Raw genomic sequence first — 14648 nt, forward strand, 5'->3', positions numbered from 1 at the left:
TGTCAGCATGTTACCCTGTGTTTATTTAAACCTGTGTCTGTTTTTCCCCCTTTGTGTTAGGTTTGTTTCCTTGGTGTTTTCTGAATTATTTTGTACTTTTGTTTTGCTTATTAAATACTATGTTTGGATCCAGCTCTCCTTTGTTTTTGAGTTCACCACACAGATCTGATCCAACCATCATCGAATCATCATCTGGGACTGAAAGAGATGGAAACAACTGAGATAGACTACATCCAGAAGAACTGTGGCAAAATCTTCAAGATGCGACATCCTTTATTAAAGTGGTGTTTAGAGGTGACAAGATGTGCTACCCATGTTTCTACATCCTTTTTTTTTTAGCATGGTAGTTTATTCTGTGAAAGAAGCTCATTAGACACAACAGCTTAAACGTCCAGTAGCGCATCCTGACAGGATCGGATAGATCATCATCAGATCACCTGCTGTCTGTTGCTGTTGCAGTCTCCGCTATTTTGTTATTGTTGTTGTTCCGTCTTTTTAATTTCGTTTTCTACTGTGAAACAATCTCCTGGGCCAGTGCTGCCACGATGTGGAACAAATGGTTAGTGCAAAACCAAACAAAGCAAGGAGCATGCGCGACCTGCAGGGACAAAGTATGCGCGCACTGGGGTCCGTTCTTCGTCGCTAACTCAGTTAGCTGGATTTGATTGTTGCCAATTTCGCTTGATCTTGGATCATTTGGTTCTTCGAAGCTCATCCCGGAGTTGTTGTCATAGCAACAGGTCCTTAAACTTAAACCTGCTCAGGAGCAGGCTTATTTCATGTAAACCGGATTAGATTGCATCTTTTTAAGCAGAATTGATATTTCAAATATGTCCCAGCCACTGTTACTTTATTACAAGAGTATCCTACTGATCCAGGGACAATCATTTAAAATAATAATAATTTAAAAATTTATTTGAAAATAATATAACAATGTTGTGTAGTCTATAATGACACAGCAAGTTTAACTCATTGAAAGATTTATCAGTGATGAAATAGTTACTTTATAATTGTATTGGAGTCTTACACACATGCTATACAGTTAATCTGAGCTGTGCATTAATCTGAGTGGTGACAGATATTATGGGAGTGGCTTGATGGAGCAGGAGATGCAGATAACTTGATCTCTAAACCTTAATGCTGTCATAAATCTGCTTCAAAGATAAAATTAAATGAATTGCTAATTACAACATTGAAATAAAAATGTAAAGCCTGTACAAATACTAGAAATCATGAATATAAATAATTGGGAATCGTGTATGAATCATGAATTACAAATAAATTAGAAATAGTGCACATTTAATTTAGGCTATCTCTTAGCCTATGGCATTTATGTAGTTTTGTTCGTTTGGCTGTTTCCTTATAAAGGTATTGAAATTTGTTAACTTTTTCCGTCAGGTGTCTTTTTTAATGATATGATGTCATTACGTTACTGTCTTGCCGCCAGCCAATCGCTGCATTGCTGATCGTGGTTTCGAGGATCGATACATCTGCCCTTTTCGGCGAACACGAGAACCCGCAGTAATCTTAGTCAATTTAATCCAGATATTTTAATCTAATACGCATATTCGTTTGAAGAACCAAATTAGCCAGAGATCAGTTATCAGGATTAGAAGATCTGGAATCTTTCAAATGATCTCAGATGTAATAAGCGACGTACGAAGAACAGGCTCCTGTTCTGTAATTAAATGCTGATCAAGGTGAGTGCAGGTCTCTAGAGGTGACTTCCGCATTGATATTTTCCCTGAAGAGCATATTAGTTTTTTTTTTTTTTTTTTTTTTCATTTGTAAACAAATGAATTCATTGTTTTCATTGGTGTTTTGCATTGTCTGTGGTTATTAGCAGTTGTTAACACACGACTAACATCGTATATTTCAGTGAACGTCTCATGATCCTGTTTCTCTCCAGATCCGTTCAGCTGAATCATTGGGTTTGTTTCAGAGTCAGTGCTGGACATCAGATTCTGTTTTATTATGGATGACACACAAACAGGATGCAGGTACTTTGAATAAACACTGTATTAAATCACCTTAAATGATAGCAGATGTCATGTTTTTGTTAACTTAAAGAGCACTTAGGCTAGTTTACAGTGTTTGTATTAAGAGGGTAAATTAATCGATCATAAGTCTTTATTAATGATAGCCTAAATGAATATGAAAATAGTGATTCAAAGGATTCGCTTTAATTTTTGTTATAGTTCAGCTGATCAGAAGAGGTCAGAAGCAGAGTCCAGCTGTGTGTCTCTGAGGAGTGATGCGTCTATGGATCAGCCAGTGCATTTCAGGTATAATGTTTCTATAGAAGAAATCATTGACCTTGCGCAGTATGCAGCATAAATGAGTATAAATGTTTAATGATTAATGTTACAATTCATGAAAAGAACCACATTTAATGTATTAAACATTATTACTTAATAAAACCGAGAAAAATGTTATCACAATATCATTTTTCTGTAAAATAAGTTAATTGAGCAATTTTGCCTAAATGAAGGGTTGCAAAATAAGTACAACCTTTATTAAATTCAGCATAATCTAGTATGCAGCATGTCCTACACCTTCAGCACTTATACATGTTTTTATACGTTTTTATACTTATACGAAGAGCTTTTCTACCACTGAACCTCACCGTGGGATCCAGACACTTCTCACTGTACTCCTCCTCTAGCAGCGCCATAACATTTCAGATGCTGTTAAATCGAAATGAAGTTCCAAACGTAGGTTCGGGAGCAGCCTAATCATTCAGTCCTGCATTCATCATTATGAGCCTGTATGAGCAGCAGTCTTTACACCGTGCCAGCAACAATTCTTTCAGCATCTCTCCACCTCCCCATCTCCTCCTCTATTTCTGTTATTCTTTCATTCTACATTTCAAATCATCTTCCCAACTGTTCTTTATAGCTTTTCACACTAATTGTGCAAATGTTTAGCTTGAAATATGAAATTATTAATTGAGAAAGGACACATGCAACAGGACACAGGATAGCAAGCCAAGTTCATTTACCATTAACCATCAGGACTGGATGGTCAGGTTGTTTAACGTGTTACGGTTTATTACCGTATTAAAAGCTTACTGTATTATGTAGAGTATTATGAGACAAAGAAGGACTGCACGAATGTGGTTACCTGCATCTTATACAGCATTAAGTCTTTAGCTCAATCTCATATTCAGAATAAAACATTAGATTGAATGTCTGCTGAAGAAATCAATATCTTTCCCTTATGAAAATTAACCATTGTTTTATTATAGTAAAAGTGTAGTAACGATGTTTTTTTTGGCATATTGGGATATCATTTGTATAACCACAGTTTTACTACAAATACCATGGTTAAACTATGGTTAGTGAAGCAAAACCATGGTTGATTTGTGGTTACCACTGTTTAACTATAGTAAGTTAATTATGGTTAATTTTCGTTGGGTTGTCATATTATCCTTTTATTTGTTAAGGGTGAATTCTGATGACAGCACTGCTCAGTGCATTTGTTGGCTGCATCTTACAAGCTGTTTTTGAACATTATAAATAACTTTCTTGTTCACAACCCTGTTTCACTCTTTCAATATAAAAGTCTTTACTGCTGACCAACTCATATAGTCTCTTGTTGCCATCTAATGGCGTAACAGTGTAACTAAAGTCACCATCACAAACACACACCATTTATCAATACCAGATACTATTATTAAATACTACTATTATTTATATAAAATATTATGTTATTGAATAATAATAATTATTGAACAAAAACAGCCATCATAAACGTTAAGCAATTCAGTCAAAAGTACAAATGCTGTGCTCTCGGCAGGTTCATGAGGGTTGAATGGCCGTTGATGCCCTGGAGCGTAAAAGAAAAATTTCAAATAGACATTATCTTTATAAACAAACCACATATTTGAAGTCTAAACAACTACAATCTCATCATAAAAAAAATATATTAAAAAAAACCTCTTAAAACTACATTCCGCAACACAACAACAGTAATATTAATACAATTTTAGTAGATTTGGACATCCACCATGACATTCACTTTGAGAAATGCTGCAAGCGGAGTGATACAAAATTGTTGAAAAGGTTCCTGTGGCAATATTGGGTGAATATCTCATGGTTGTAAAGACCTCTCAGCCAATCAGATTCAAGGAACAGAACGAATTCTTGTATAATCAAATGCATTATTAGTAACTGACAGATTTCATAAACCCAATTATATCTTAATTCAGAAAACAAATATATTTTGCTTTGGAAATTAACCTCTCCATCCATGTAATAATATGGTATTTTAATTTTACAGACATGAAGTCCTCAAGATGTTTAGATCAAATCTGCTGAAGAAGTTTGAGCGTCTGTATGAGGGAACAGCGACGCAGGGAAACCCAACACTCCTGAATGAGATCTACACAGAGCTCTACATCACAGAGAGTGAGAGTGGAGAGATCAGTAATGAGCATGAGGTGAGACAGATTGAGACACAATCCAGGAGAGCAGCAACAGAGGACACAGCCATCAAATGCAGTGACATCTTTACACCTTTACCTGGACAAGACAAAGCCATCAGAACTGTGCTGACAAAGGGAGTCGCTGGCATTGGAAAAACAGTCTCTGTGCAGAAGTTCATCCTGGACTGGGCCGAAGGGAAAGAGAATCAGGACGTCCAGCTCATATTTCCACTGCCTTTCAGAGAAATCAACCTGATGAAGGACAAAACACTCAGTCTTTCAGATCTTCTTCATATCTTTTTCCCTGAAACTAAAGAAATGGAAATATCCAGTGATGAATATAAAGTGTTGTTCATCTTTGATGGTCTGGATGAGTGTCGCCTGTCTCTGGACTTTAAGAGTAAAGTGAAACTGTGTAATATATCTGAATCAGCTTCAGTGGACGTGCTGCTGATGAACCTGATTGTGGGGAATCTGCTTCCCTCTGCTCTCATCTGGATCACCTCCAGACCAGCAGCAGCTGATCTCGTCCCCTCTGAGTGTGTCCATCGAGTGACAGAGGTACGAGGCTTCAATGAGCCACAGAAGCAGGAATACTTCAGGAAGAGAATCAGTGATCAGAGTCTGGCCGATACAATCATCTCACACCTGAAGTCATCAAGGAGCCTCTACATCATGTGCCACATCCCAGTGTTCTGCTGGATCTCAGCCGCTGTTCTGGAGAAGATGTTGAGTCCAGCAGAGAGTGGAGAGATTCCCAAGACTCTCACTCAGATGTACACACGCTTCCTGATCCTTCAGACCAACATCAAACGTGAGAAGGACTATGAGAAGAAGGTGACAGATGAAGACATGATCCTCAAACTGGGGAAAGTGGCTTTCCAGCAGCTTGTGAAAGGCAACCTGATCTTCTATGAGGAAGATCTGAGAGAGTGTGGCATTGATGTGACAGAAGCATCAGTGTACTCAGGATTGTGCACTCAGATCTTCAGAGAGGAGTTGAGCTTGTATCAGGGGAAAATCTTCTGCTTTGTTCATCTGAGCATTCAGGAACATCTAGCAGCTCTATATGTGCACCTCAACTGGACAAACCACAACATAAATATGTTTGGACAACAAACTCTGTTTGGTTATTTGGTCAAAGTTAAGGACTCTTTTCAACTCAATTCATCAGAACATGTTTCATTATCTGAGCTGCATCAGAGAGCTGTGGATGAGGCTCTACAGAGTAAAAATGGGCATCTGGATCTTTTCCTGCGGTTCCTTCTGGGTTTGTCAGTGGAGTCTCATCAGATTCTCCTACAAGGACTGATGAAACAGACAAGAAGCAGATCTGACAGCAATGTGAACACAGTTGAGTACATCAAGAAGAAGATCAGGACCATTGACTCTCCAGAGAAATCCATCAATCTGTTCCACTGTCTGAATGAACTGGGTGATCATTCACTAGTGGAGCAAATACAACAGTATCTGAAATCTGGAACAATAAAGGAAACCAAACTCTCTTCATCTCAGTGGTCAGCTTTAATTTTGTGTTGTTGACATCAGAGAAAATGCTGGACAGGTTTGATATTAGTAAATTTGTTGGCAAAAACAATGAAACCAACAACCTGGAAATTTTTCAGAAGCTGCTGCCTGTGATTAAAGAATCCAGATCAGTTCAGTAAGTATCACTGAGAACAATCACATCACTGTTAAAACATTAAGAACATCAAAGTTGTCCAGAGTTAGTGGCAAGTATTTATGTTAAATCAGTGACACCGTAAGATTCAGAGTCAGAGAAGTGGCATATAAATAAATTATTCAGGTTTGTCAATAATTAAAAATGTTTTGTCACATTTTATTTTAAAGTCCAATTCTCCCTATTAATTAACTATTAACTACAACTTTTGCCTCCTAAACTCCTAATTACTGCTTAGTAAGGTAGTTAAGTTGAGATATTGGGTAAGATTAGAGATCTAGAATATGATCATGCAGAATATGTGCTTTATAAGTACTGATAAATAGCCACTATGTTAGTAATATGCATGCTAATAAGCAACTAGTTAACAGTGACAATTAGTCATTATACTAAAGTGTTACCAAATGTTTTTGCAAATAAAGAAACTTTAATTTTTAAATCACTGACTTTGTGCAACAAAGTTGTATTATTTGTCTTTCTTAAACAAGACTCATGTTTGGGCTCTGTGACATTTTAGATGTCAGTCCAATGATTCATTAATCATATTGATTTGTAATTTAAGTTTGTCTTTAATAATGGATTCATTGCTGATCTGATCTGAGAGAGTGCGTCATTGTTTTCTACAGGTTGTGTAATTGTGGTGTCACAGATGAAGGTTGGGATGCTCTGGCTTCAGCTCTGAGATCAAACCCCTCACACCTGAGAGAACTGGATCTGACTAGAAATAAACTAGGAGATTCTGGACTCACGCTGCTGTCTGCTGTACTGGAGGATCCTCACTGTAAACTGGATAAACTGCGGTAAGATCATATTTGACTCTCACAGATAAAACAAAATGTAAAGTATGATGAGTTGGATTTATTTGTGATGGTGGATGAGATGGTCGAATATTTGGTTACTTTCGCCGCAACAGCTAAAGTCTGTCTACACTGGACGTGACAAAACGACCTTTGCAAATCATTTGAACTTTGTGTCAGTACGTCATGATTAGAACGAGGCATCAGGGATTTGTCACGTCGTTCCCCTTCCACGCTCAAGGTCTATGTAGCAGCTATAGCAGCTTGGTTCAGCCATTGGTTCTTTTGTTTTATTTACTGCATGAACCAATGGCCATGCAGTTACACTGCATTATTGAAAAAGGCTTCATTAGATGCTTAGTCTATTTTTTACGGACGCTGCATCAAAGCTGCACAGCAAATACAAGGAAAAAGTCAAAAAATCATGTCAAGTTCAAAATAAACACCCTGTGCAGACTCCCGATCAAATTTCATATAATTATAAACTTGCTAGGAGGCCAGAAATGGATGACGAGAGGTTCATCCTCAAAGCTGAAAAACACACATTCTTATATGACACCACAAATCCTTTTTACAAGGACAATTCGAAAAAGGACAAGGTGTGGAGTTTAATCGCAGGAGTTGTAGGAGTGGAATAAACAGAATTAAACCAAAACAAAACAAACATTTAGCCAACCATGTTAGAACACAAAAAAAAAGAAAAACGTCAGACAGGCAAATCAAATGGTCTTGCGAATCCTTTCACTTCGCTTCTGAAATGCTCCTGGTTTGAGTTGGCACCACATGGAGGATGGTACAAAACCTCATCGGAGCTTTAACGTGCCACAGACGTGTGCAGTGTAAACAAGGGATGACAGTAGTTATTTAACGCCAAATGAGGGTTTGCGCTGGCACAAGCTGGTAGTAAATCTGGCCCAAAGTATTAATATATTTTCTGTCCAATTTTCGTACTTTCAATAAAAGTGTGTTTATTTTATTAGCTTGTGTTTTTTAAATTCAGTATAATTAAAATTGTTGAGTTTAATTACATATCAGTACTGATCTAAATAACAGTAAAATTCAGCTATGTAGTGTATAGTGCCATTTATTTAAAACAGGTTTTGAATTAGACATATATATTTTTAAATAAAACAAGACAATTGGTTTAATTAAGGAATATTATTTATCCTGCTTGAATGAGCGTTTAGGTGTTTTATGATCGTGTTTTGTGCTCTGTGACTGTGACATTTAAAGACCTTACTTCAGTCAGAGATTCATCAGACATGTCAGTTTGTGCTTTAAGTTTGTACTTTCTCTTTAATAATAGATCCGCTGCTAAACTGTTTTGATCTGAACTTAGAGAGTGAAGAGTGTGTCATTGTTCTCTACAGGTTGAGTTATTGTGGCATCACAGATGAAGGTTGTGCTGCTCTGGCTTCAGCTCTGAGATCAAACCCCTCACACCTGAGACAACTGGATCTGTCTGGGAATAAACTGGGAAAATCAGTAAATCTGCTCTCTGATGTACTACAAAATCCTTACTGTAAACTGGAGATTCTGCGGTAAGATCAGATCACAATTATGAAAACAAAATAATAAATCCAAAAGCAAAATAACAAATTATAAACACAAAAAGTAAATATTTTTACATTTTTACATTTGACATTTGCATAAAAATACGGACAGAGAAAAAAATAAATAGTATTTTAATTATAAATACTATTTTATAAATAGTATCTTTCTTGAATGAGATATTAGAGGATTTATGATCATGTTATGTGCTCTGTGACATTTTAAATCTCAGTCCATCATTGATTTTGTGCTTTCAGTTTGTACTTTCTCTTTAATAATGGGTTCAGTGCTAATCTGATCTGATCTGAGAGAGTGAAGAGTGTGTTATTGTTCTCTACAGGTTGAGTAATTGTGGCGTCACAGATGAAGGTTGTGCTGCTCTGGCTTCAGCTCTGAGATCAAACCCCTCACACCTGAGACAACTGGATCTGATTGGGAATAAACTAGGAAATTCTGGAGTCACGCTGCTGTCTGCTGTTCTGCAGGATCCTCACTGTAAACTGGAAAAACTGTGGTAAGATCATCTTTCTGATAGTCACATGCCTTTGTCCTCAGTAAATCATTCCAGTGAATGCTAACAAAACCCCTTTGTATAGACAAGTATTTAAGTAAACAACACAAAGATCAGCATTCCCGTCTGTGTGTCATTTGAGAAAAGATCATCTAATAACACACCCCTGAAGACAATTTTGTACATTCTAAAATTAAATGAGATCAAAATTAAGAGCTGTAGCAAATTAAAAAGATTCTTTAAAAAGAGTCTTTAAAGATTGTCTAATCAGTTAAGGAAGAGCATTCCACAAACCAAAAAAGCTCAAGCCCCAATAGACTTTAATTTATATGAAGGCTGCTGAAGAATACATGACCCAGAAGAGCACAGAGAGCAAGCTGGAGTATAAGAGGCAACTAAGCTGCAGAGATGGGCAGACCCATGAATAGCTTTATATGTTAGAATCAGTATTTTAAATTCAATGCGTGCCTGTATAGGAAGCCAATGCAAGTTATAAAGTACCGGAGAAATATGCTGATGGGCAGTTGTACACGTCAATACCTGAGTGGCTGCATTCTGAATTTCTTGATAGACTTGTCAGGGAGATCAAAATAAATTGCGTGGTAATAATCAAGCCTCAATGAAATATAGGCATGAATAAGCCTTTCTGCATCAGGCAGTGATAAAAAGGTAAAATCAGTCTGGCGATATTTCTTTTTTTATTTGGAAAAAAAAAAAACTGTTTTCAATACCATTTTAATATGGGCATCAAACATAAGCTGTGTATAAAAAATAATACCAAGATTGCACTCTTGAGAGGATGGAGTAACTAAATCACAATCAGTAATCAATTTACAACTATTGAATTTATGCAGAGTTGTTGGCATACCAACAAATAAAAATTCAGTTTCTGACTCATTGAGCTTGAGAAAACTGTCATGCATCCATGCTTTTATTTCCTCCAAACATGAAGTAAGAGCTGTAATTGCAAGGTTTGCATTAGTGTGCGCGCTGACATAGATCTGCGTATAGTAAGCAAAACAGTGAAACCCTAGATGGAATTTATGAATGATCTCTCCCAGAGGCAACACATATATGCTAAACAAGATAGGTCCATGCACAGACCCCTGCTGGACACCCTGCTGAACAAGTGTTGGTACAGATTGATTTTTCCCCAGACATACAAACTAAAATTGATTAGTAAGATAGTAAGATTTAAACCATTCGAACACAGTAGCAGAGATGCCTAACATAACATAACATGCAACAATTCAGAAGGACAGCATGAGATACTGTATCAAAAGCAGCAGTAATGCCTAACAAGACTAAAATACTACAAGCCCCATGTCAGCAGAAATGAGAAGGTAATTTGTGACCCAGACAAGAGCAGTCTCAGTGCTGTGACCTGATCTAAATCCAGATTAAAACAGCTCAAAGAGATTGTATGGACATATATTGCTGTAGCTGGCCAACAAAAACCCGTTCAAGAACCTTAGCAAGAAAGGGTAGGTGTGCGATAGGCCTGTAGCTAGACATATCCTCAAAATCTTTAAGATTAATCTTTAATGAGCTGAAAAGAACGCACGTCACACCTCTGTTCATCAATTTGCACAGGCTACCAATAGCTGCTCGCATCAAATTCAAGGCATTAATTTTTGCCTACAGAATCACCACTGGCTCCCCTTTGCACCCCTTTACCTTAATTCACTACTTCAGACTTATGTGCCCTCTAGATTCTTGAAGCTTGCATTCTGCAAGTGAATGACGCATTATTGTGCCATCCCAAAGAGGCATTAACTTTTTCATTAACTGTTCCCTCCTGTTGGAATGTTCTCGGTAGGTATGGGGTCAAAAGAGCATGTGAATGAATTTATAGACACAACCAGTTCTAAAATCTCATCGGTGCTGATAGTGGCAAAATTAGAAAAATGGAAGATCATTTTTAAGTTGGAACTCATTAAACAGCAAAGAGGAACCAGTAACCATGGAACTACAGTGGGGGGAAAAAAATAAAAAATTGATACCCTGCTGATTTTGTAAGTTTGCCCACTGACAAAGAAATGATCAGTCTAAGATTTTAATGGTAGGTTTATTTGAACAGTGAGAGAGAATAACAACAAAAAAAAAATCCAGAAAAGTGCATTTAAAAAAAGTTATAAATTGATTTGCATTTTAATGAGTGAAACAAGTATTTGATCCCCTATCAATCAGCAAGTTTTCTTGCTCCCAGGTGTCTTTTATACAGGTAACGAGCTGAGATTAGGAGCACTCTCTTAAAGGGCGTGCCCCTAATCTCCGCTTGTTACCTGTATAAAAGACAACCTGTCCACAGAAGCAATCAATCAATCAGATTCCAAGCTCTCCACCATGGCTGAGACCAACGAGCTGTCCAAGGATGTCAGGGACAAGATTGTAGACCTACACAAGGCTGGAATGGGCTACAAGACCATCGCCAAGCAGCTCAGTGAGAAGGTGACAACAGTTGGTGCGATTATTCGCAAATGGAAGAAACACAAAATAACTGTCAATCTCCCTCGGTCTGGGGCTCCAAGCAAGATCTCACCTCGTGGAGTTTCATTGATCATGAGAACGGTGAGGAATCAGCCCAGAACTACACGGGAGGATCTAGTCAATGATCTCACGGCAGCTGGGACCATAGTCACCAAGAAAACAATTGGTAACACACTACGCTGTGAAGGACTGAAATCCTGCAGCGCCCGCAAGGTCCCTCTGCTCAAGAAAGCACATGTACAGCCCGTCTGAAGTTTGCCAGTGATTCAGAGGAGAACTGGGTGAAAGTGTTGTGGTCAGATGAGACCAAAATCAAGCTCTTTGGCATCAACTCAACTCGCCGTGTTTGGAGGAGGAGGAATGCTGCCTATGACCCCAAGAACACCATCCCCACCATCAAACATGGAGGTGGAAACATTATGCTTTTGGGGTGTTTTTCTGATAAGGGTACAGGACAACTGCACCACATCAAAGGGACAATGGACTGGGCCATGTACCGTCAGGGCCAGGGCATTGAAGCCAGCCAGGGCATTGAAAATGGGCCGTGGATGGGTATTCCAGCATGACAATGACCTAAAACACATGGCCAAGGCAACAAAGGAGTGGCTCAAGAAGAAGTACATTAAGGTCCTGGAGTGGCCTAGCCAGTCTCCAGACCTTAATCCCATAGAACATCTGTGGAGGGAGCTGAAGGTTCGAGTTGCCAAACGTCAACCTCGAAACCTCAATGACTTGGAGCGGATCTGCAAAGAGGAGTGGGACAAAATCCCTCCTGAGATGTGTGCAAACCTGGTGGCCAACTACAACGTCTGACCTCTGTGATTGCCAACAAGGGTTTTGCCACCAAGTGCTAAGTCATGTTTTGCGAAGGGGTCAAATACTTATTTCACTCATTAAAATGCAAATCAACATTTTTGAAATGCGTTTTTCTGGATTTTTTTTGTTGTTAATCTGTCTCTCACTGTTCAAATAAACCTACCATTAAAATTATAGACGGATCATTTCTTTGTCACTGGGCAAATGTACAAAATCAGCAGTGGATCAAATAATTTTTCCCCCTCACTGTATATGTTTTGGACTCGCTCTGTGAAGTACTTGAGGAATATGTTACACATCTCAACAGAAGAACAAATGTTTTTGTTATGAGGATTAAGAAGTTTGTTAACTGTTTTAAACATCATTCTCAGATTAACTGCAATTAATTATTGTAATTCATTCTTACAATTAATTAAGCTGTTCGTCCACCGAGCGGACCGTATAATCATTTGTCAGTTCTTGGAAAAGTTATCTTTCTGGCCGAGAAAGAATAGCTTTCCTATTGTATACAGTACTAGCAGTAGTTTAGCATGTAGCAAGATCAACGTTTCAGTGACTTTGAACTGTGAGCAGCAAACACAGAAACAATCAATCATAAATATAAGGGATTTAATAAATGAAATTACAAGTAACATACAGTACATACAAAACACATAACAAAACACATAAGTAGAAAATGAAATAAAAAGTAAGAAAAAGGATTAAGAAGAGCAAAAGAATGGCAGGATTTAACATCAATCATCCACAACCTAATGAGAAACATCAGAGAATCAAAATCACCTTAAAGGGGCGCAAACTTAGAAACGCAGCTGAATAGTTGAAAAACGGTTACTTGTATTGGCTTTGTTGCTGCACAAGAGTCTAGATGCATAGAGACGATGGAGATTTTTGTTGAGTTCGTTAGGAGTGAGCTGGAAGCTTTTGTCGGGTTATTCTGAAGATAAAACTGCCAGAAGGTCAGATTTAGGACACATGAGTCTTGAAGAGCATCTATCTGATTCGAGCAATGATTGGTTTGCGTTAGAGTCTTTTAACTCCTCTTCCGGTTACACCCCTTCTTGGTAGACTGACCAATGCAGAGGTGCAAATTGTGAGAAGAAAAATGCTTCTTTGTCTCATCGACACCTTTATTTGCATGTGTGTGGTGGTCTGAAGGATTTATACAATATTAAGCCAAAGTGTGGTAAAAAGAGTATGGTGTCAAGTTATGGCACATCTTTAAAAAGTTATCAATTACACATGTTTTATACATATTCAGCTCATCTAAATCAGATATTTTATTTATTTTTTGTTATGGTGGTTTGTAAAAAAGTGGAAGAGCAGAGGTCACGTGGCTGCATTTGGATGGAGAAGGAACTGAACGGTAGGAGGAAGGTTAACATTTTGAAGGGGCAATAGTGGCCCAAAAGAAGCGCAAGAACACAAGACAAACGTATGATTTCAGTGCATTATTATGATATAAAGACGGTAAACCAATCCATAACATAACCATCATCTCTATGCTAACACTGATTTTAATTTGGAAAATCGCATCTGCTTAATGAATACGTTATTGTAGGAGGGCAGCAGTGGAATCACTCCAAACAGGATGAGATGAAGTTGTTTTTAATTATGAATGCATCATTGTGCGTTGGATGAGTTTGGATGAGGCTTTCCTGTAGCTCAAATAGTAGAGCATGGCGCTAGCAACGCCAAGATCATGGGTTCGATTCCCAGGGAAAGCAAGAGCTGATCAAATGTAAAAACTGTAACTTGAATGCAATGTAAGTTGCTTTGGATAAAAGCGTCTGCTAAATGCATAAATGTAAATGTAAATGTAATGAGTTCGGTTAAACGTAAATATTGCAAGAAATCCACTGTCATTCACTGATGTTTGTGACATAGCTGCAGGTGGAGAATTTATAAACAATTTTGCAGTGTGCCATTTTCATGAATCTTTCTTCTAGAGCATGTTTGATTTAGTTTACCCCAAAGTGTTAATTAATACATTAACTAACATGCAGGAACTAACATGTAATTAAGGTGGTGTTATTCATGCGGTAATTCATATGACTCATGTCGTAGTTAAGTTAGTTCTTCATTAGTTCTTGATTAATACATGTCTTAACTCTTCATTAGTTCATAGTCAAGTAATTATTAATTAAGGTATTAGTACATGATAATTCAGGTAATTGCAGAGATGGAAACTCAAGACTTAACTTGGACTCGTGACTCGTAAAAAACGCAAGTTATTTGGTATGGGAGCTTATATGAATGTATCTCTGAGGGGAACTGCCTGTCTTTAGAAAAGTTTAGATGGTATTTTCTTTTCATCTTGCCTCCAATGCATATTAAAGTAGTGTTCATAACCGCAGCGCTGCTTTGTTTACAGTGTAA

The 14648-nt window shown here is 37.7% G+C and overlaps 1 pseudogene; it reads left to right on the top strand.

The window, feature by feature from the left end:
• Nucleotides 1-1515: 1515 nt before the first annotated feature.
• Nucleotides 1516-14648, top strand: part of LOC131552967 (NACHT, LRR and PYD domains-containing protein 12-like) — a 47160-nt pseudogene continuing 34027 nt past the window's right edge.

This window comes from Onychostoma macrolepis, chromosome 14 (assembly GCF_012432095.1).
Source record: "Onychostoma macrolepis isolate SWU-2019 chromosome 14, ASM1243209v1, whole genome shotgun sequence".
Taxonomy (NCBI): Eukaryota; Metazoa; Chordata; class Actinopteri; order Cypriniformes; family Cyprinidae; genus Onychostoma; species Onychostoma macrolepis.